Below are 23,762 nucleotides of genomic sequence, written 5' to 3' on the forward strand. Positions count from 1 at the left end.
CATTCGTTCACTATGTAAAGCATCATTGCCTGAGTTGCAGCTTCCCAGGAGATCCCCTGGAAAACTCTGAGCATTCCAAAACAGCCACACATGCACTTGAAGGATAGAAGGCAGCCTAAAGGAGTACATGTACAATTGTTTTTTGCTAATTGGATCCGATGTTTAAATTGAATAAAAATGTTCACATAATGCTGACAGATGATCCCCTAAAGGATGTCAGAATCGCCACAGATGTTTAGTCCTTTAAAGGTACAAAAATGTTTTCGATTAACTTTATTAGTAAATTGTGTAGCATTTTAGGGGCATATCAGCAAGGGCTTTATCTCCGCTTTTTTGGCTTTAAAAGCCAAAAAAGCGGAGATAAAACGATCGCCTTATCAACAACAGGGTGCTAACATGCAAAATCGAATGTTAGTACCTTTTTTCACTACGCCTCCCTTTGCATCTCTAATGAGAAGCAAAGTGGGCGTTCCTTACGAAAATAACTGGAGAAATGTTGCCAACCGACATTTCTCAATTATCAATCAGCACGCTAACAAGTATAGTGATAAGAAAATTAGCGCTAACCGCGGTTATCGCTACTTTCTTTACGCCTGCTTTTAGTTTGACTTAACCATGATATCCACCTTCCATTGGATATCACGGCTAAGTATGCTGTGCCCTATGAACAAAGTAACGCCAAACGTTGTGCGATTATCGCTGGAATCCCAGCGATAATTGCACATTTGGCAGCTAACTCAGGTATTTTTAATGCTCTGGAGATAAGCGACGCTGATAGCACGCTATCTCCGTGATAAAAACAAGCGATAGCCGGCGATAATTATCCTTTCGCTAAGTGCGCTTAGCGATAATTATCTCCGGTTGTTGATGATATGCCCCTTAGTGTCTCGATACAACCATCTCTGTGAGTCTTCTTCAAACATAACAACATTGTTGGCTTTTACACTCCATAGGGTCTATTCACAAAGTACATTTACACATGGTCATTTACTCACATGTAAACTAATTACTCACCTAGTGGTACCATTTTAGCATTTCTGACTGTAAATGTGAGGATCTTGCCAGAACAGAATTTAAATGTAAAGTTACTACTAGTAACTTTTCACATGTAGGTGGAGGTTTCCGCTACTGGGTCAAAGAGGTCCCTATGATATAGTGTAATGGAATATAACGTTTAATAATTATTTTTTTTAACATCACAAATATTTTAATGTAAATTAAGTATAATTACTTTAAAATTATTAGTATTCACCTACAGCTAACAAAATAAAATGTAACATTTTAACTCGTCCATTTAAATGTTTCTTAAATAAATAAATAACATTCATATTCATTTGATTTATTATTATTATTTAACATATTTTTTAATCCACCCTCCCTATAATTTTCATATTTATTATTTAATGCACTTTATGAAAACGTATTTAATTAATATTACTTCTCTAATTAAAAGTTTAAAAGTTGTAGTTATTTTTAAGAAAATGTAAATATTAATTAAATTTAATTAATACTTCTCTCTCTACCCTTACTCCGCCACTCTCATCCTGCACCTCCCTGAGACCCTTGGTACCCTCCAGCTACCACAGCGTCTACTGTCTTTGCCAATGCTTTTACATTGCATTGCAAGAATTGGTAAAAACAAGAAGTGGTGTACAGCCATCTTGGAACGTTATTTTCTATACTTCCAAGATGTTCCCAGATGCAAACCTATGAACGTCCACATCTGTTTGCTTTGCCAATGATTACCCTGAAAGTGTAGAAGCATTGGCAAAGCCAATACAGGCAGCAAACAAGCTCTGGCAAAGCAAGACCAATTATTTTGTTGCTTGTTTTTTGTGTCCTTTCATTTATTTGAGTTTTCTATTAAATTCCAAAGTAACTCAGGACTTGCTACAACTATATTGTTCACTAAACTGCAAATTATATTACATCATAAACTATTTGCACGTTAAATATATACAACTTTGCTTCACACACGTTTCTGATGGCCTTTAACCATTTTCCCAAGTAAGCCCCCCACCAATGTAAAGTTTCAACACAATCAGTGTTAAATCAATATAGACATGTTTATATTTTTAGCAGTCAGTGCCCCCAATGTGTCTCTAGTTATCACTCATCATAATGAATTATGATGCTGAATGGTAAATCATTTAAAATTATATTTCTGGATTTCTAAATTTCTCTGCATTTTTTGTAACACGTATTTAAAATGACATAGGTCTGGATTATTGCATTGAAGAAAATATTTATTTTAATACAAACAAATGAGATAAAATATAGGGAAATTGTACAGTGCCTTTTTAAGAATTTGTCAAACGTAAATCTATCCTAAATCCTAAAAAAGATTATTTCTTTGTTGATTCTGGTATCTTAAATTTAAAAACACATTCTGGTCCAGAATTACTAACATTTGGTGCAACATAACAAAGCAAGACAACTGTAGCAATGCGTCAAATGGATAGAGCAGGAATGCACCACATGTACTGAGACATGGCGCATTCCAACTCTCTTTCTCTCTGTGGTAGCACTGACTGCTGGCTGGCATCAACACAGGCCCCGTTGTGCCATGGTGCAAGAGTGCCTGCATTACGGGCAGGATTGTTTTTGTGCAGAAAGGGGCACCTTCCTGCACAAAGACATTCCTCAGAGGCATGCATTTTCATCTTTCTATACGTGCAGCAGAACAGGTAGAAAGAGCAAATAACGAAGAAAAATAAATCTATTTCTCCCTATTACGCCTTTTTTAGGATGGTGTAGCATTTGGATTCATTCCAATGTTTACTATTCTTAGTAAATCAAAAGCCATGGGTGAATGCATGGGAACACCAATACTCCACCCATGGGATGTTTTCCCAATGCATAGTAATGCAAGGTAGCGCCTTGTGCTGCTTTGTGTTATTCCAGACTTACTAAGACATTCACAGTCATGCTGGGTGGCTTTGCGTTGCTTGGTAAATCTAACTTAAGAGCTTGTGAGCTTGCGTCGCCTTAGGTGACCCAAGAGCAAAGAACCCCTTAGTAAATCTGGGCCTCCGTTTTTGACTATGTTGACATGTTTTTGATTTTGATTCCAGTTTTGGGCTTTTAGTCTCATGTGAATTAACATTTGTCTTTGATGGTCATAAAATTAATCTTTAAAGTTTGTCCCCAGCATGTAATTTTAGTCATTGATATTAATTTCTGTTGTTCCTAAGGCTCATCTGGGAAATATTGAATGGTTCTTTTCAATCTCGTTACTGTACTTGAACTAATTTTGATGTTTTTCTCAATTGTATCATGTCTCTAGGACCAGAACCCTGATAAAATATGCATCTGGTATATGGTCCACACCAGGCATGTTCTTTATACCTCTGGCTTGCCATTCGCTCTTCATCTAAGAAGCTATCTCTAAGCAATGAAGAAATGTATGCTCCAGATTTACACACTTAATACTTTGAAAATGTGAAATATAGATATTTTTCCAGTTTACCAAATCACCTCTGGGATTGTATTTTTTGGGTTGATGAATATGCACCTATTTCAGTTCTGCGTCAATTCTGGGTCATCATTTCTTCAATTTTCCAGGCTTTAAATTCAATATGTTAGGGGTAAAGTTTCATTCATAATTTCATAAAGATGAATTCAATGTATTATTAGTCTAAATATTTTACTTGTTTATAATGGAAATAATAGATGATCCATTTATTTTCTTCCTTTACCATGCATATATTTGAAATCATAGATGAGGTGTGATATATTTTTCTGCAGCTTCGCAGTGAATGACAATGCTTGTTCGCCATGTTCTCTTAAATATGCAGTTATGTTCACAGGCTGTGAGATACAATGATAGCGGAATGAGGTCACTGTAGCATTTCTTTTTTGCAGGTTTTTATAACGTGAAGCAGGCTCAAGGGCATTAGAGCGCTTTTCAACAGAACTAGACTACATTACACATTTTTATTATTTATATAATGTATTTATTTATTTATTTATAAAGTTTTATATAGCACAAACTAGACCCTGCTTTACATATGTTACATCAAAAGATAAAGTGAGAACTAGGCACATAGATATGAGTAGCTAACAGGAGAGCGTAAACGTTGTCTGTAGTTGCTGTAGGTCTGGAGGTATTCAGGAGTGTGTTAGCTATTCTCACTTAGGGTTCATTGCGGATCCTGCTAGGTGCGCTGTGTCTGGTTGATACCCAACTCATGCCAGAACTGGGATCAGGGAGAGTTTTATTAATTAGAAGTAGTTTGACTTCTTTTTTGAAGGGGCAGGGAATTCCAGATCCTAGGTGCGAGGCCGGAGAAGGTGCGGGGTACGCACAGGGAGTGGAATGATTTGCACAGAATCACAGATTATTAAAGCGATGCTAGGATTCACATCTACAATTTGCATTAGTGATTTGCTATTTGGAACGGGCATGTTTAGGGCGTCTCTTCCAGATACCATTTTCCAGTAGTATGTATTAATGTATTGTGACCAAATTCTTGTCACAGAATATTAATACTTTACCACCAATTAAAAAGTGGTGGTAACCCACTCACAAATGGGAAGGTTCCTCTTTGAGAATGTTAATAAATATATTTTTTGTGAGCAGGCAGTGGTCCCACGGACCATTGTCTACTCTTAAAAAATAAATTTTAAAACATTTCATTTTTTTCTTTCGTAACGCATCCCGTTTTCCATTAAGAAAAAAACAGGCTGCATTTCAAAGAAAAAAGATTGCTTTATCTAAAAGCAATCACAGCCATTGTGGTTTGCTAACCCCATCAGGCCCCCATCCCTATGATGGCTATCATTTTTGCTGGGTATCAAACAGCCACTTACCTCATTAATATTCATGAGGTAGATTGATTTGCAACCTGCTAGAAATCGCTAACTTAGAAAAAAAGGTTTCATACATAGGAATATTGATTTCATAATTACTATTCAGAGATAATCGCAATTAAGAAATGGTTGTTCCTAATGTATGTTAGTACATGTGGCCCCTAGTTCCCCATGTTGCAAGTTGTCAGTTCTAGCCAGAGGCCACACCTCCTCCCCTGTGCAGGAAGGTTTGTGCTACCTCCCACTTGTGAAGAATAACTTCTGTTTCTTTCTGTTCCTGTGGTGTGCGAGAAGGACCGTATGCCAGAGGTTAGAAGCCCTTGATGTGCCCCAGGCCAGAAATATGAAGCCCAAATGATCAATCTTAAGTCTGTCAGCCTACATGATGAATTGTGAGGGAGATGGTGGCCCAGCCTGCTCTTAACATGACAGATGTGCTGATACCCTGTTTAATGGTGTCACCAGAAACGGTTTCCATTCATCACACTAGTCAACCTCTTTTGATGCAGAATCCACTTTCCTTACAACCTCTCTTCAAATACTCTCCTCTGAATACCCGGACAATGTGCTTCTTGAACTTTGTCCTACATTGTGTTAGGCCAGTGGTTCTGATTCTGTGGTGCATAGACCCCGGAGAGGGGGGGGGGGGGGGGGAGATGGGGGGTTCAACATCTACTCAAGAGGGTATGTGACTATTTCTAAAATTAAATATTATTAGAAGATTAATAAATTAAATACGAATAAAAAGCGAAATTTTTTAATGCTCTGTAAATGTACACCAATCCGAAATTAAAGACTAAAAATAAGGTTGGTATCTGTGATTTGTTAGAAGAGTGCAAGTACAGCAAACATCTGTATATACCATGGGTGGCCTCAATTGAAGCACTAGTGTGTGCTGGCAAAATAGTGAGAATGCATTAGAAGCAACAACAAAAAACAAAGTGATATGCTAATGTCTAGCAATTTGCTTTGTCTTTTAGAAATAGAACGAATTTTTGAAAAGCTCTAATCTTCCCATTAAAATTAGAATTTCGATTTTTGTAAATTTTTGTTTGTGAATTAGAGAAAATATTTGTGTAGTTGATTAATATATGCTTGCTTCTGTAGTTTCCTGTATGTTTGGAGGTTCAGATGGTAGAAATTGCTTAGGCTGGGGTCCTTAGCATCCAATATGGGAGTCCACAGAAGTCAAAAGGTTAAGAACTGCTCTGCTAGGCTGCTAAAGGGCATGCCCCTTGTGCTGGACCATATGCCTCTTAACAACTGTTGTTCATTGTCTCTCCAAGTGGCACACTTATGGTCAACATCATAAACGCCATTAAAAATAAAGTATCTGACCTAAAGGTGTGCACACTAATTGATTCAGACCAGATGACATACAACCGGTGTTGACTACCCATTTGACAAACCTTGTGCAGTAAGAGATTTGCTCTTTCACAGACCTTCATCAGGTTACCAAGTATGAGAATGTAAAGTCAGCAAGGCAGTCAAGGGGACAGTTCCCTGAGGCCCTGAGGGCAGGGCCATCATGATACAAAAGTGCATACAATCAGTCTCAATGTACACAAAGGTTGGAAATACTGATAACTAGTCAGAGAGTAAGTCCTCTGCTCCTTCACAGTGACTTATTGGTCAATTAATAACTTTGAGACTAGGTAAAAGTAAATTCTCATGTACTCCATGTATAGAGGCTATCATGGGGCATTCACTTACTTGCTTATTGTATTTGGTGTCTATGCTGGTTGTCCATCACTTGAGTAACTCCCCTGAGATGGTGATGGCTGCTTCTAGGACCCTCATTCACAAAAAAAGATTGATGTGGACTGTGAGTGTGTACGTTGTGAGTGTGTTGGTTTTTGCCAGCATGGTTCAAATCAGGAGTGAAATGAGGTCATTAGAACTTCCTTGCAGTGGATGTGTGGGGAGTGCCTGCCTGCTGTCACTGTGGGGCCTATCGCTCAACATAAATCGACCCCGTTACCAACCCCAGATCTTGATTGCTGAAGATCGTTCAGATGGTGCCCAATGGTGTGGGAGCAGAATCTTGGATTTATCAGGTGACTCAGATGCAATGGCTCTCATGCACCTGAGCTGTCACATCTAACTAGGCTATATGTCGGCCCAAATGTTCCCCCTGGTTATAAACTGCAGGGACCGGCCATGGAAAGCATTCATGAAGGCTGCAGAATGAAGCTAATGCATACCAAAGAGGTGCATAGTTGTGACACCAATTATGGCATCCCTGTTGGGTTAGGTGTGTGTTTAGTGTGCCTGTCACAATTGTGCATGCGCAGATGGTTGTGTATTTAGAGAGTGAGGTGGGCTGTTCAGACACACGTGTCTACATATAGCAGTACAATTTTGGTCACAAATATGGATACTTCAGACATAAGGGACCATGCAATCTCGAAAGGTGGAGAGGGGAGGGAGGCCTTCCCTACACTCTGTGAGTAGAGATGAGAAGGAGACTGAGTCTCACGTCTTTGCATGGCTGTGCGCAGTCATGTTGTTCCCTAGTTCGAACTCTAGATGGCACTCTTGCCTCTGCCATGTGGTTGAGACACTGTAGAGCTTCCCTGATTGACAGCCAGGTTACTTGCAGTCTACATGAACTGCTTGAGAGATTGATTTCTTGGAGAAAGGGTCTAGCTGGGGTGAGTACATGCAGACGAGAGGTCCTGAGGTCATCCTCATCCATGCTCTAGGGATTGTTCTGAAGGGACCCAAACTTAGGAAGGACCCCCATGGCATGAGAAAACACTGGACTGAACAGGTGGCAGTAGGTGTGGCCAGAAACCCACCACCCATGAGGAGGAGGGATGGGCCAATCTGTCTGAGAAATGACAGGACTGGTCCAGAAGAGGCACAGTGATTGGGGCCAAGCGCTACAGGTCACCCACCGCAGGGTAGCCAGGCTTGAGTGAGGGGGAAGGATCCAGGCCAGTTCTCTTACCCTTTATCCATGGAATGAGTGTTATCTTTTTCTGGTCCATCCATAATGGATGATAGTTGGCCCTGGTGGGGTGGGCACCCTCTCTCCTGCCAGCTGTGCCATAGAAATAGGTACATATGGACATAGTTATGTTGGCCCATAGGTTGGTGCACGAGCTTATTCCGTGGAAAGGATGAGGATTTATTGTGACCCCACTGATGGAAGGTGTAAAGGCAGACTAGCCACCCTTGTGCCAAGCATTGGAGCGCAAGAGCGATGCAACTCATAAGTTACATTTATCACGCCACGCAAGGCCCTCTTGCGTGTCCCTGAGTGACTTGATAAATCTAGAGTAGCGCAACGCAGCACAAATTGCTGCGCTGCATTACTCTACCCCAGGGAGGCCTTCCATGGGTGGTGCGTGGGTGTTCCCAGCATCCACCTATGGATTTTGGTGCAATCCTGGGGACCTCAATATCTTCAAGATTCAAGCGCTACACTCCCTCCCGAAGTTTAAGATCATCAAATGCCAATCTGCAGAAAATGCCAGCTTTCAGACTGGCATTGAAGGGAGGAAAATCACTCACAGTGATAGGCTCAAAGGCGTGGAATAAACTTCCTCTACAGCTCCGCCAGATCACACCTGAGTCCCTTTTTAGGAAGGCCCTAAAAACCTGCACTTTCAGTGCTCCTGACACTCTCTGCAAAACTCTGATCTGATTCCCTGTTTCTTACCGTCAGCAGTTAACCAGGCTTTTTGTTTCCATCTCTGGATCCCGTTTTAGCGCAATGATGCTCCTCGGAGTGACAGCTGTGCTCTATAAATGTGCTATTACATTACATTCCCAGATTTACCACTACTGGTAGACCTGGGAATGTGTCAAAATGCTATGCAATCCCAGGGGAGGTGTACCAGGAGAAATATCTTTATTTATCCTCATTTTTTCCTCTTTCTATGTGTGCTGCATTCTGCAGCACACGAAGAAAGAGGGAAAAGCCCCAGGGGATAGTTTTTGTGCAGGAAGGAGCCCCTTCCTGCAATGAAACAATCCTGCTTATGACATGGGCTGCGTTGGCGCTAGGCAGCAAATTGTGCGCCAGCGCTGAGAAATGACCGGAGAGCAACGTACATTGTTAAATACAGCGCATTCCTGCCCTTTCCATTTCACGCTGCGTGATAATTTGATAAATATGCCCCATAGTGTGCAGGTGGAGGGATAACAGGGCCAGAAAACATGCGCCGTGCATGAGGGTCTATGTAGCGGGATCTGGTTTCGTAGTGATCAACGCATGGTGGGAACCCCCTCAAGCAGCGAGACGGCTGGCAATCCCCCCCCAACATCGGCTTGTAACAGAGATCATGGAATGACAGAGGGTATCTCTATACCTCTAGGGGTGGGGGATAATTAGATGGATTGTGGTAATGTAGGACTCCCAGAGGTAACATGAAGGCGTATGTGGTATACCATACAGGCCACTGTCCACCTCTGCCCATATCATCCCCATGTCAGGCCCAAGACTCAGGACGGTATCCCCCTCCTGTAGAGGATGCACATTGTCGTGCAACACCACCAGTGTTTTAAACTCTAGGTACTCACCGGAAGGGAGGTAACAATGGCTATACTGGTGTGTAATCTGCTAGCTCCTGGAATGTAGGCATTATTGGTGCAGCAGGTGCGGTGTCACCAGGACCCAAAGGGGTGAGGGGCCCAATGCATCTTTTAATATCTAACAGATGGGCGCGGGGGTCCTATTTCCTTTGCTTGCTTTAGGGCCCTGTACACTTTCTTTGGACACCCCAAGGGGGAGCCGGCCCCGAGCCCTACCTCGTGGCTAGCAGCCGCCGCTTCCATTCCAGAAACAGACCTTCGCCTCTCTGTAAATATTAGAAAATGTGCAGCGAGTCCAGACCCCAGAAGGGACAATTTGTCTTGCATTATTTTCAAGACAGCTACTCAAAGAAAGATAATGGCTTTCCTTACTTCAAATGAGCTTTGCTGTGGCCGTAGAGCTACAATTTAAAATGAAACGATGAAGGCATGCCAAGAAGGTCGCGCGCCTCGTCTCTTGGTTCACTGGCGCGCGCTCCTGTGATGTATTACGCTCTGTGGCGGAGAATACGTGCTAGAGGGCTGAAGGTCACCTTTGGAGTGAGGCAAAGGAAAACACGAGCGCAGACGGTAATGGCGTCTCATGTTCATTGTGGAAAACACGAGCTAACTAGAACCTGCCACTCAGATGTATTTATTAGCTGAGACTTTGCGACCGCTTCCTAAAATATCTTCGTTCCTGAGTCAAGCGGTCTGCTGCTGCTCGGCTTCAGAGGACAGGACGGACAAAAAGATTAATGTGCGGTGAGGCGTTCACTACCTTGTCACTTTATTTCACTTAAGGGATTTTGAATTTCCCGAAGTGGAAAATACAATGGAGTAATGTATGTTTCACGACAGTTAATGTTATATATTTTTAAGTAGAGAACATTATGTGAGGAGGAAGAAAGATTGTCTCATATTTCATATAAAAATGATTTATCGAGTGGCTTGACATCTTGTAGTGACTCCTCCCTAGTGCATCCTCTTCTTAGTTGCTCAGCCAGAATGAATGTGATGTCTGCGTGGAATGTGGGAATGCCTGATGACAGTGTGGTTAGAATGTGAGTGTGCTTGTTGGGATGTGAGGAATGACAGTTGAAGAGTGTAGGCTGAGCAACCACCATCTAGCTCCTGGTGGGATTCCCTTTGGACCTTAATTGAACTTAACATGACTTACAACTTATATCTACGGAAGCAACTAATAAACCTCTACATGGTAATACTTTATGGCTACCTCTTGTCATCCTTCAAATCTACTTATAACACATCTCTCCATGAAGTGCCGGCATTACGGGATGCGACCGGTGTAGGCGCACCAGGCATCAAACTCGTGGACGTGGGCGCTGCATTTTAAAACATCTTACAGACTTAAGGCACCTGGCTACATAGTTCTTTGGTTGGACAGCAATTTTCAGCCGATAATAATAAAAATGTCAAGAAAACTCTGGTGATTAATGTCTTTGCTGGAGAGATCAAAGTTTTGTCTAGTTGCAGATTTGACTCATCATAAGGTAGCGTAGAGGGTTAATGTGCCTGCTGCAAAGTGGCTCGTGTAACATGCAGATCACAGATTTGTATTTTATGTAGATAGCTAAGTGGGTTACTGGTTTTGTCATAGAGGTGCTTTTGTTACCCGCAGTTCATCAGTTACAATCCTTCTAATTTAGCACAGTGAGCTGTGAACTGGCAATGAAAAGGTGTCAGCGAACCGAAAGGCTTAGGTTTGGAATCTTACTGTTTTGTTCTCAATCTATCAAAGATTGCTAAAAAAGGGTTCCTTAGGGTAGTTATACATTATTATAAGTACAACAACGTCAACATTTTAAATCCCGACTTTGTGTTTTTACCCGACCAAGTATTCTTATCATATACCGTATTTTCCGGCGTATAAGACGACCCGGCGTATAAGACGACCCCCTACTTTCATTGACAAACTGTAGGTTTCATGCTATATTCGCCGTATAAGACGACCCCCACTTCCTAACGTCCTACAGTCCCCTTTCTATCTCCATGGACTGAGATCATGTGGTACTGACGCTCCTCTCCTTCCGATGAGCGTAAGAATTACGGAAGGAGAGAGAGATCAGCACACGTGGAGGAGCGCCTCATCTGCCTGGGGGATGTGCAGCTGCAGTCTAGGTAGGGCTCACGGCGCCATTTGTTTTAGTTTAAACCTTGCGCAGCGTTTGAGTTGCCTCTGGCTGGCGACGGGCTGTAACTGTACAAGTAATTTATTTTCAAGACCGCTTTCAGTGCCTGGCGACGGGCTGATATTGTGTTGTTGCACAGTGCCACCATCGCCTACGTTCTTTGTTGTTGTGCTGGAGTTCCCTAAGCGCCACCATTTTCAACTGAGAAGCGGTCTGACACCTTCGGGTGAAGTCCGCGCTATGTGAAATAAACCGCCAATTTTTGTATCCGGCGTATAAGACGACCCCCGACTTCCCAGAAAATTTTAAGGGGTTAAAAGGTCGTCTTATACGCCGGAAAATACGGTACCCCTAGATTCATCATCGGCATGTTTTGCGAGTCTGTAATAGCGATTAATAAGGAATCGCTATTACAGACTCGCAAAACGGGATTCATGTAGGAATCGCAATATTTATTGCGATTCCTACAGCTTCCTTATTTGCGATTAGCTAATTGCTAATCGCAAATAAGGAATAACTCCCCATTCATTCCTATGGGCCATAGGAATGAATGGGAAGACATGTCAATGTGCGAATCGCTATTAGCGATTCGCATTTTGAGTTTGCGATTTCAAGGGTGCAGGGGTGTCCAAAGGACACCCTGTTGCACCCCCAAAATGATATTGGATGCTGGTGTTACGCACACACATGTCTCAAGGACATGTGTGTGTGTGTAACATACAACTTAGAAAAATGCACTTTAGTGCATTTTTCTAAGTTTCCGCTATTTACCACAAGGTTTGACTTCGCGGTAAATAGCGGCCCAAAATTGCGAATTCGCAATTTTTAAATGTTTCATGAATTGCATTTAAGGAATCTCAAATAGAGATTCCTTAAATGCAAATTTGCGAATTCTATAATAGTCATTTTTGCATTTGGGATGATGAATCCCAAATGCAAAAATTGCGCTCGCAAAGGGCCAGATTCTCAGAATCTGGCCCTTTCCGAGCAGATTTTCCGTTGATGAATCTGGCCGATAATGCCTACCAGTATTTGTGATAAGTGTATTAAGGGTGGGCAGTGAACTCCGCTCCGCCAGCGGAGTTTAAGAGTTTTTCCGACTCTACACTCCACTTGGAGGTCGGAGTTCGGCATAAAACTCTGATTCTGCCACATGGCGGAATTTCCCCCGCCACCCACCCCTAGTGTTCAGTTTACATTCCTGGTATTGGTACTTTACATGTTTTAATTGTAAGCCGGGAAAAAGATCCAATGGATATGCAGCTAAAGTGTAGCGTTCTAGTTGTCACGTCACGTTGACGTGACGCACGGCGGCCATGTTGGCGCCGGATATGCGCGCGCATCATTAGCGCGCTGTACAAGCACCGGAGCAGAGCGCCGGCCGGCGCTCCTCGGACGAGCTTATTTAATATACAAATAAACGTGCACAGTACTGCCACCACTGTCTCAGAGTCATCATTGAGCAACATTACAGTGGCGACGAGGTCGGGACGACGACCAGACCGACGCTGGGAGCACAGGAAGGAGCACCAACCACGTGGCTCCCACGAGGCACAGGGACACCAGGCCCATCCAGCACCAGCAAGGTACACCTGGAGCAGCAAGGGTGGGGACACTCCGCAAACGACCCCAAGGAACGCACAGAGGCAGTGAGGTACCCGAGGAGCGTGGCAGTGCCACAACACAGCAGTAAAGCGGCATAAAGGCCAGAGAGACAGCAAGTCCCCACAGCAGCCATAGCACACGAGCCACCCTCCGGCATAACCACGCACAGGGAGCGCTGCGCTGGCTACTAAAGAGGAGGAAGGGGGGTCTAGCGACAAGAGCCCCCAGAGGAACAAGCACACAGGAGAAGAAAACAGCACCCCAGGCAGCCCCCCAGGAAAAATCACTGACGGGACAGGCGGTAAGGAAGTGAAGATGAGTACCCCGGCGGGATACGCAATAGCACCGGTACAATTCCTACCGAAGCCCGGAGAGCCTCTAATGAAGTGGGAGGACTGGAAGGAGTATATAGATAACTTTATAGGGGTCCTAGAAGATGAAAACGAAGAAAAATTCACCCCCCAGAGAAAGAAACGGATCCTATTATTAAATCTAGGACCAGAAGGACTGAGAATATACAAGAGTCTAGTACCGAAAAAGAGAGAAGATACAGACAAAGATGTATATGCACACGCGGTGGAGGACCTGGACGAAAGGTATCGCCCCACCATATGTGTGTCAGTGGATAGATATAACTTCCAGCAAAGGAAACAAAAGGCGGGAGAAACCATCGAAGAGTATGTAGCAGCATTGAGAAAACTGGCAGCCACGTGCAAGTACGCGCTGTGGGAGGATGAATTCATAAAAGACCAGGTGGTCATGCATACCACGAGTGCAAATGTACAGGACAAATTGTGGGCGAGCGGTGATACCACGCTTAAAGATGTGTTGGTGATAGTGAAGAGAGCAGAACTTGCAAAGAGATGCGCCAATGCAACCAAGAAAGAGGTAGCCACTCCCACCATGGTGAACAGAATACAGGAGGAAGATCACCGTAAAGACCAAAGACACAAGCAACCACTAACCAAAGGAAGCAGCAGATGGCAAGGGAAACCGGCGAGCAGTGAGAACAAGAAAACGTGCTACAGGTGCGGAAGCTGGTCCCATGAAGCCCATGACAGAAAATGTCCAGCATTCCGGGCCAAATGCCTACACTGTGGCATCGTAGGTCACTTCGAGAAGGTATGTCGGAAGAAACAGCAGAAGGGAATGGTGAAATACGTGGACCAGAGTGAAGAAGACCCCGAGGAAGTCACGGAGGAAGAAGTGGTCACCGTCTTATGCATATACGATCAAGTGTTGAGCGTGGACAGCAAGAGATCTACCAAACCAGTCCTAGACTTGTCCATAGGCGGCATCACCATCACAGTTGTGGCAGACACGGGATCCCCGTTCACCATCGTGCAAAGAGCAGTGTGGGAAGAAGAATTCCAACCCAAGTTAGGCCCAGAACTGGAGAAACTTGACATACGGCCAGTCACTTACAACGGGGATCGCATTCCCATGTTAGGCTTCCGACAACTATTATTCGAGTTCAGAGGCCGATCGGCGTGGTGCAAGCTATATGTTGCAGAGAAAGGACCCTCCGTCCTAGGATGGCTAGACCAGGGTGATCTCGGCATAAAACTCGACCCCGGAGGAAAGGAACAAATTCTCCTCACAGAACAGGAGGAATGGCCAGACTTGAACAGATGGAAGAGGAACTACCCGAAGGTGTTCGGGGGCACGGTAGGAAGAATGGAGAAATTCCAACATAGAATAGTGCTTAAGGAAGGAGCCATTCCAGTGGCACATAAGGCGAGGAATGTGCCCATCGCAGTGAGAGAAGCGGTCCAGACAGAACTCCAAGACCTGGAAAGGAAGGGCATCATAGAGCCAATTACCTGCGCCGAATGGCTAGCGCCCTTGGTAGTAGTAATGAAACCCAACGGGAAGGTCAGGCTCTGTGTAGACCTGAGAGAACTCAATAAAAACATAGTAGTGGAGAAATTTCCCCTTCCCAGGATAGAGGAGATGTTGGCAAAGACCAGAGGGGTTCAGTGGTACTCCACCATCGACCTTACGTCAGCATACCATCAGGTGGCACTGCACCCGGACAGCAAAAGCCTAACGTCGTTCATTACCCCGTTCGGATGTTACAGATTTTGTCGCATGCCGTTTGGGCTGGCCTCGGCGGCAGCCGTCTTTCAAAAAATGATGCACCACCTATTCAGAGGCTGTGAAGACGTCCAGTACTTCCAGGACGATATCCTGGTGATGGGAAGAGACAGAAGAGATCATGACCGGAAACTAGAGAAGGTACTGCAAACATTGGAAGCCAAAGGTCTCACGGCAGAGTGGTCGAAGTGTCGGTTGGGCCTACAATCGGTGACATACTTAGGCCACGAAATTGGACAACAGGGAATCACGCCCAAGGCGGAGAACGTGAAGGCCATTGCAGAGGCACCGCCCCCCAAGAACAAGGAGGAAGTCAGGTCGTTCCTGGGAATGGCGGAGTACTATAGCAAATTTGTGGTACACTTCGCCTCCAAAACCTACAACATGAGACTGCTGACCCGTGAAAGCACGGCGTTCCAGTGGACACCGGAAGCCCAAGCAGAGTTTGAAGTCATCAAAAAGGAGATCTCAGGAGCCATACCGCTCAAGGGGTACGATCCACAAGGCACCACCGTGCTCATCACCGACGCCAGCGACAAGGGCCTAGGCGCAGTCCTCATGCAAGACCGAGGAAGAGGAGACATGGAGACCATCAGCTTCGCCTCCAGAGCGGTGACAGAGACTGAAAGCAAATATAGTGTCATCGAAAAGGAGATGCTAGCGGTAGTGTGGGCCACGACGAGGTTCCGGCAATTCTTATGGGGCACCCGATTCCTGCTCAAGACGGACCACAAGCCGTTAGTGAAGGTACTAACATCGTGCGGACATGCCAGCGCCACACCCAGGATATCGAAAATGTCCTTAAAACTCCTGGAATTCAGATATGATGTAGAGTACATCCCAGGGAACAAGAATCGAGTGGCGGACTACCTGAGCCGTGCAGCAGCCATGGAGCCTGGGGAGGAGGATCCGGCAGATGGAGGGGAATTGGTGGCGCTCATAGAAGACCAAGAGAAGGTAATTAGCCTACAGGAATGGATGGAAGCGTACGAGGAAGATCCCGACATCAAAGATGTAAGGGTGCACATCATACGAGGTTGGCCAGAGAAGAGAAAAGTGAGGACAAACCTCAAACCATTTTATGAGGTGAAAGAAGAATTGTCAGTAGGAGACAAGGGCATCTTCATCTACCGCGGAGACAAGGTAGTTCCCCCAAGAAATCTCATCAACAAATTGCTGGATTTATTACATGAAGGCCATCTTGGAATAGGAAAGCTCAAGGCCCGAGCGAAGCAAAATTACTGGTGGCCAGGAATGGACGTGAGAGCAGAGAGGCATGTCAGAGAGTGTTCCCAATGCCAAGGGGCCGACAAAACATTGAGACCACTACGTCCAGCTCTAGGAAAATTTGACAATCCCTTAAATCCATGGGAAGAGTTGTCCATAGACATCCTTGGACCGGTGCTGGATGACCAGAGCACTCAGAATTATGTATGCGTCATCATAGACCGTTATTCCAAGTGGCCAGAGATCAAAGTGAGTGAATCCATGGACACGGAGAACATTCTAGAGTTTCTGTCCGAAACGTTCACTCGTGAAGGAATTCCTAAGTCCATCTTAAGTGACAATGGACCCCAGTTCAGGTCGGAAAGATGGAAACAATTCATGGAAAGGAATGGCATCTCCATAAAGCACACAGCCATCTACCATCCAGCGGGAAATGGTTTAGTCGAAAGATTTAACAGAGTAGTGATGGGAGCCATACAAGCGGCTATTTCTAACAACAAAGACTGGAAGAGAGCGTTGGAGAATATGGTATGGGCCTACAGAATAACCCCCACAGGTACGGGGTACAGCCCGTTTCAAATATTGAGAGGACGTGAGCCCTTCACGCATGACAACAGGGTCTGGAAGGAGAAGGTGGTAACCAGTGAGTGGTCTCCGGCCGTAGTAAGGGCCAATCTTGAAAGAGCACAAGCCATCTACACCAACAACTACAACAAACGCAGGAATGTGAAGGACACTCAATTGGAAAGAGGAGAGTGGGTAAGAGTAAAACTAGCCACATTACAAAGAAAAGGAGACAGCAAATATAGCAAACCCTTGCAAGTCAAGGAAGTATATGATCGAGCGGCTCTGCTCAGCGATGGGAATGTGTGGTCGCAGGACCGCATGGCCAGGTGCAACAAGATAATGAGGTGGGGACGACGGTCTTCAGAAGGCGTGGATATGGATGACGTGATTGGAGAAGAGAAGCCCAGTGGAAGTGAGCAAGAAGACGGAGCAAGTGCTAGAGGAGAGCAAGGAGGTGAGGAAGGAAGCGAGACTCAGAGAGCAGAGATGGACGTGTTGGGTGGTAATACCAATGATGAAGGAGCAGTGAGCGGAGGAGCAGAAGATACAGAAATGCAGGGGCAAGGTGCCCGAGAGAACATTGGCAAGGTGACCCGGAGAGGCAGACAAATTGTAAGGCCTGCCCGATTTCGAGACTTTGAGCTAGACTGCGAACTGTAAGTGACTGATCTTGGGTTTGGTAAAAGGGGGAGATATGTAGCGTTCTAGTTGTCACGTCACGTTGACGTGACGCACGGCGGCCATGTTGGCGCCGGATATGCGCGCGCATCATTAGCGCGCTGTACAAGCACCGGAGCAGAGCGCCGGCCGGCGCTCCTCGGACGAGCTTATTTAATATACAAATAAACGTGCACAGTACTGCCACCACTGTCTCAGAGTCATCATTGAGCAACATTACATAAAGCTGGATCAAAGGCTTTTATAGGGTTTACAAAGCATCACCCATACCACCTACCTATTGAGAAGGAGTGTGGAGAGTGCCAAGAAGAAGAGAATGCAGCAGAATACCGGATACTGGTGGCACGCTTCCCAGATGGCATCTGTACGTGGCCTTTGCCTCAGAGTTTCCCGGAGCTCTTTCAGAGCTGTTCCCCGTGTTGGGGACTCGTGTGACCCGACATTAGGCCGGGTCATTTAAGCCTGCAGCCGACCTTGTGTGTTGAGGGTGTTTTGACACAGCTCCTTCCAAACCACCCTCCCTCCCTATATTCCTGACGTGCCTATTCGGGGCAGGGAAAGTGAAGAAGGACTAGCGCAGCATTCAATTAATCACAGCCATCTTGGTGCATGTCTACTGTCTTACATTTTAGATTAATACTGGTCAAGTGAGAGTGTGGTGACAGAACGCAGATAGTTTGCAGAGCCTGCAAAAGAGCTCAAGGCTGGGTGATGCTTACAGCATGTTGTGAAAGGCACAAAGGAAGAAATGTAGGTAAGGAAGATAATCTTGTCTCTGTGGTCTTGCATGACACAAACCTGACACCGAGTGCACCCTCACAGGATAATACACATGTTGTAGGCGGTCTGGGTGTGAGCGCCCTCTCCACACCCCTAGCTGCCCCTGACCAGTGTATGAATGTTTCCTTGCTCCCGCAAGGAACGGCAGTTTCACCAAATGACAGAGTCTGCTCCTGTAATTAGGAGTCTGGCCAGGGAGATGGCCTTTCACCAAATCACAGAGTCTGCTCCTGTGACCAGGGGATGGGGTGAGGCAGGGCCCTGATGGGGCACCAGATTAGGAGTGTTTCTTACTGTGAAAGGCCAAGTTTGTCACTAGCTATAGCGGACAGCGAAGTGCAATAACAAGACCTCACTTTAACGCTAGTGTACAAAGTCCCCAGAACATAAAAGGCTCCCAAAGTTAGATAGCGATTTGGGCCAAGCATAAGATAAAATGAGAAAATGAGCTAAACAAATGCAAATAACAGGAGGTGGTTGTAGATATCCTCTATGTCACATTGCATGAGGCACTCAAACTCAAACTCAAATATCCTGATTACAAACTGAAGAAGAAAATTGTGGTATTTCTAGATTTAATAGACCAAGGAGTTTAATGTTTTCTCACAGCCTCATCAACGTGTCCTACAGCTGTCCTACTTTAGAACGAATTTGGGATTTATGTGTCAGTTTATCTTGCTTCTTCCACCCGAAAAGTTCTAAAGAATTTTTTATTTTGTTTTCAGAATTTTAGCTTTCAGGAATTTGTCTCAGTGTGTGTCTCTTAAGTATTAACAGAAATCAATTAATTGCCATTTGTAGCATCATCTTTCAGACAAACAAGTAATACTTATATCTAGACGTGCACACTAAAGAAATATATGAGTTCAGTGCTCGCCATCTCAGAGGGGGCTCAGGTCACCCTCGGCTGTCTCAATTTAAAGCAGTTGTCATGTCAAACTCCGCAGCTCATTAGATGTTTGTTCATTTGTAGGGCGAGTGGAACTCTGTGGAATTCCACAGAGATTTTAAGCAACTCCACAGAATTCTGCGTAGTGCAACTCCGCGCACCCCTAATGTGTATCCTACACTTTGTAGGATTCATTATCTTATGTAACCTACAGGTTGATTTATGGGACATATGGCACCCCACCACCTCATTCCGGTACCTCATTCATTACCTTATGTAACCTACAGGTTGATTTACATTCTTGAATGATTCATTGTCTTTATATAATATGTGTGTGCGATATAAAGCACTCCACAGCCCTACATTGGGATGAGTAGAAATTAAATATTTGTGAGAGGGAGGTTTTGGACTCATAAGGGGCACCATTGGAGGGTGGCAGTGGGGAATCAGTGGAGAATCAGTGGAGAAGGAGATCAGTGGGTAGCGGGGGCCACCAACAGAGATTATCACACCAGGCGCCATCAGTGCTAAAGTCAGCCCAGTGTTTTACCAAATACTTTACATCTTATGGCCTGATCTGTTTCTGTTTTTCCTAATTTCTAAAGCTGTTGTGTGTTTGTTTAGAATTTTTAAAATGGGTAAAAATGCCGTCTGCAAGTGGCAGGTGATAATGCAATGCTCTGTGAAGGAGGTTTGAGTACCATTGAGTTGGGGAACAACAAACATATGTTATTCAGTGCCAAGATACCCTTGGGTGAACGTGCGCTTTACAAATACACGTTATGTAAATTATTATTATTATTATTATTAACAACTCGTAATGCGTACAGCAACCCCGAGGGGTTCCCAGGCGCAGGACATTAACAGATGACTGTTCTAACCATATAGACTCAGAATAGCCATTTTTTCAGCATCTTACGAAAGGTGAGCAATGATTGATAGTTTCTTAAGTCAACAGGTAATGAGTTCCACAGCTTGGTACCCAGGTAGGCAAAGGAGTGTCCCTTCATACGGGTCAATCGAAACCTGGGGACAACAAACAAGGCCTGGGTCGAGGATCTTAGTGACCGAGATGGCTGGTAAGGGGATACCAATTCTTGAAAATACCTTGGTCCTAGGCCAAATTTGGCCTTGAACATATAGCATAATGCTTTGAATTCAATGCGCTTGGCCACCTCAAGCCGATATTGTTCTTTTTAGTAAATGGGACACGGAAGCAGTTCTAGGTAACTGATAAAGCAGCATTTTGGACAGTTTGCAGGCGCTGTAAGGATGACTTGTTTGCGCCTAAGTACAGCACATTGCCATAGTCCAGACAAGAAATAACCAATGCCTGGACAACGGTCCTCTGTGCTGCTAGAGGGATGAGTCACAGAATCTTTTTCAGCCACTTAAGGACCTCAAAACAGGAGGACGTCACCTTGGCTATCTGCGGTTTCATGGAGCGCTTGTCATCCATAATAAAAGCCCAGATTGTGAACCTTAGATACTGGTATGAGGTGGTGGGGTCCCAAGTAATTCTGGCCAATGTTTGGCACCCCAAAGGGACTGGTTGTTACCTAAAACTAGGACCTCGTTCTTTTCGCTATTGAGTTTAAGTGAGTCCTGATTCAACCAAGCTGCAAGTTTAGCCATCCCCTGATGTCGTAGAGATGTATCATTTCTCTGAGCTGAAGTGAAAGAGAAACTGATCTGGGTATCATCTGTGAAAAGAAAAAAGAGTAAGTCCACAGCTATCTGTCATATTAGCCAAGGGGCATTTTAAGATGTTGAATAGCAAGGGGCTTAAAATGGACCCCTGCGGAACTCCAGAGGTCAAAGTCAATGTTTGGTATATCACATTAGATGAAAAAACCTGGAATGTGCGGTCCTTTAGGAAGAAAGTAAGAAACCCAAGGGCTGAGTCTGACAGACCTAGTTGTGTTGAGGTTCTGCCAATTTTGTGCACAGCTGAGACGCAGAATCATTTTTGGTATTTAGTAAGCCTTGCAATGCCACTTTGCTCGGTTTAGTAAATACAAAGTAACGCAAATACAAAGTAGTGCACAGCTCTGCCTTGCATTACTTTATGCAGGAAAGGAGTTACATGGGTGTTCCCAAATGGATGGATACCCATGTATTTTGACACAAACCCAGATTTACAAAGACTTGTACACTTGAGTTTGCCCCAAAATGGTGCACCTAACTGTCAGAGGTGTAACAGGGGTAGAGATAGTTATTTCTCCTTGTTACTTCCTCTTTCCATGTCTGCTGCATTCTGCACATATTTTTGTGCATGAAGATGATAGAAGCAATATTGGACAACAGTAGTAATTTGCATTAACAACTTGCAATCACTCTTGACCCCTACATTGTTACCCAAGTTTGACGGAGAGGGTGCAGTGGTTAATTTGTAAAAGAAATAAGTGTGAGGCTCTGGTCAGGAGGCAGCTTGCACCAGCCCATTTCTCCTGTTAGCACTGCCTAAAACAGAACTAGGAAAGTGGGGAGAGGTTGTGGCGTATTGGACAGAGCTGCTGACTTCAGAGCTTAGGAATCAGGTTCGGGTCTCAACATCGGCTGAACATCCTGTGATTGTGGGCAAATCATGTAATCTCCCCGTGCCTACCATAAATGAATGGGTCCCTGTGTAATGTAACCTTTGCTCATGTAAAGCACTCTAATACCTTTGGGTCGAGTATGTGCTGTGTAAAACTGACACAACAACAAAATTACGAGGTGTTTGGAGTCCATTTTTCTTGAGTTCCTCACCCACATGAAAATGCTCTTTGACTATTTTTGTGACATTGTAGCTCCTATCAGTGAAATTGTCAGCTTTACTTTATTCCCTTTTTTTGTAGGCAAAAGTAAAAGATACCTAATGTAGCATCCTTCTTGTAATCTTTACACTAAACTAATCCCAACTCACATAATTTACACTGCATTGCACCAAGCTTCTTTGAGAACTATTCATTACATTTTCTTCCTGTGGTGAGCAGGTAGTGGGGGGGGGAGCATAACCTCCAAGGCTGATTTCACACAATAAGATAAATCAGCTAGCAGTAAATTTGGATCAGCGATGTCCAGCTTTCTGCTGGGTTTCAAATGTTCTATCAAAGAAGTGTTTCAAAACCTGAAAACAAGAGGCCAAAATATTTGGCCCACAAGAGTTGGATCACAATATTTATACCAATAAATAACAACACCTAAGCACACATTGTAATTAAATAACACATAACCAAACCAATAAATACACTCATAGTTTGTTTTTTATTTATTTGCATAAAAAATACAGTTATGACTGTTTGCAAACCTTTGCAACAGAGGTGAAAACAGCACACAATGTAGTCATCACATGTCCATGTGGGTTAGATATTTTTGGTCAATATTATAGTTGCATGTTTTATTTGTACTCACGTTTTTTTTTAACAGATTTTATTCTTCAAATAGCACATATGGAGGAGAGATCTATAACTCAGAAACTTCTGCATAAGAAACGTACATCATCATGATTTTGACTTTTACAATAGCAACTCAAGAAAAAATGAAGAGCGATACAGATGAAAAACCAACAAAGAAACCAAAACCCAACAAACCCCACCCCATCGCACTAAAGACTACCTCAGAGCAGCCCATTAATAGAAAATGCACCTTTGTCCATAATTGTAACCTGCCATTACACATGAGACTATGTCTTGCACCAATAAAATGGAGATTAAGCCAGGTCGAGGGGCCCTGTCGTAGACGGGCTCCAACTGCAAGCCTCGATAGTCCGCCCATCGCTTCCAGATTTTAAAATATTTGAGCGGGCACCCTCTTGCTGTGATTCTACTCAAATTTTAACAGGTTTACTGTTCGATTCTGCCGTCTTTTGACCTGCACAGGCATAACACATTTTCTACAATGTCAACTAAAACTTTCAAAAGAACTCCCACCACCCATTCCCACCCCCTTTTTTGGCTTTCATGTGGATATCAGTCACAATGAGTAAAATCAGAAGTGTAAGCTGGATGGATCACAAGTTGGCTTGAGGGATACATGCCCGGCAGGTCAGTATGATGTAAAACCCATGTGGTCAGAGTTATGATTTCACAACTATGCCTTTCCATTGCAGCAACTATCCCACCCAGAAAGAGAATGGGACCTTCATTCCGTTACGTCTTCCTCCGACAGGGTGGCCAGTGTCTGTGTCATCATCCCCCAGGAGAGTAAGTCGTTCGACAACTTGTCATCTCTTCTCGTTCGTCACACGTGCGCCTCCTTAGCGCTCGCCCACTTAATCATGTCCCTCCTCCAGTTCTGTATTTTAAGGGAATGCGGACTAAGCCATCGTATTACCCTACACCTCTTGGCCAACAGAAAGCCCAGAATCGCAAACCGCCTGCTTAGTTTCCTATTGACAATATCTGGGATCAAGCCCAGCAGGCATTTCTTAATAGTATTGGAAACCACCC

Source organism: Lissotriton vulgaris, chromosome 11, assembly GCF_964263255.1.
Source record: "Lissotriton vulgaris chromosome 11, aLisVul1.2, whole genome shotgun sequence".
Classification (NCBI taxonomy): domain Eukaryota; kingdom Metazoa; phylum Chordata; class Amphibia; order Caudata; family Salamandridae; genus Lissotriton; species Lissotriton vulgaris.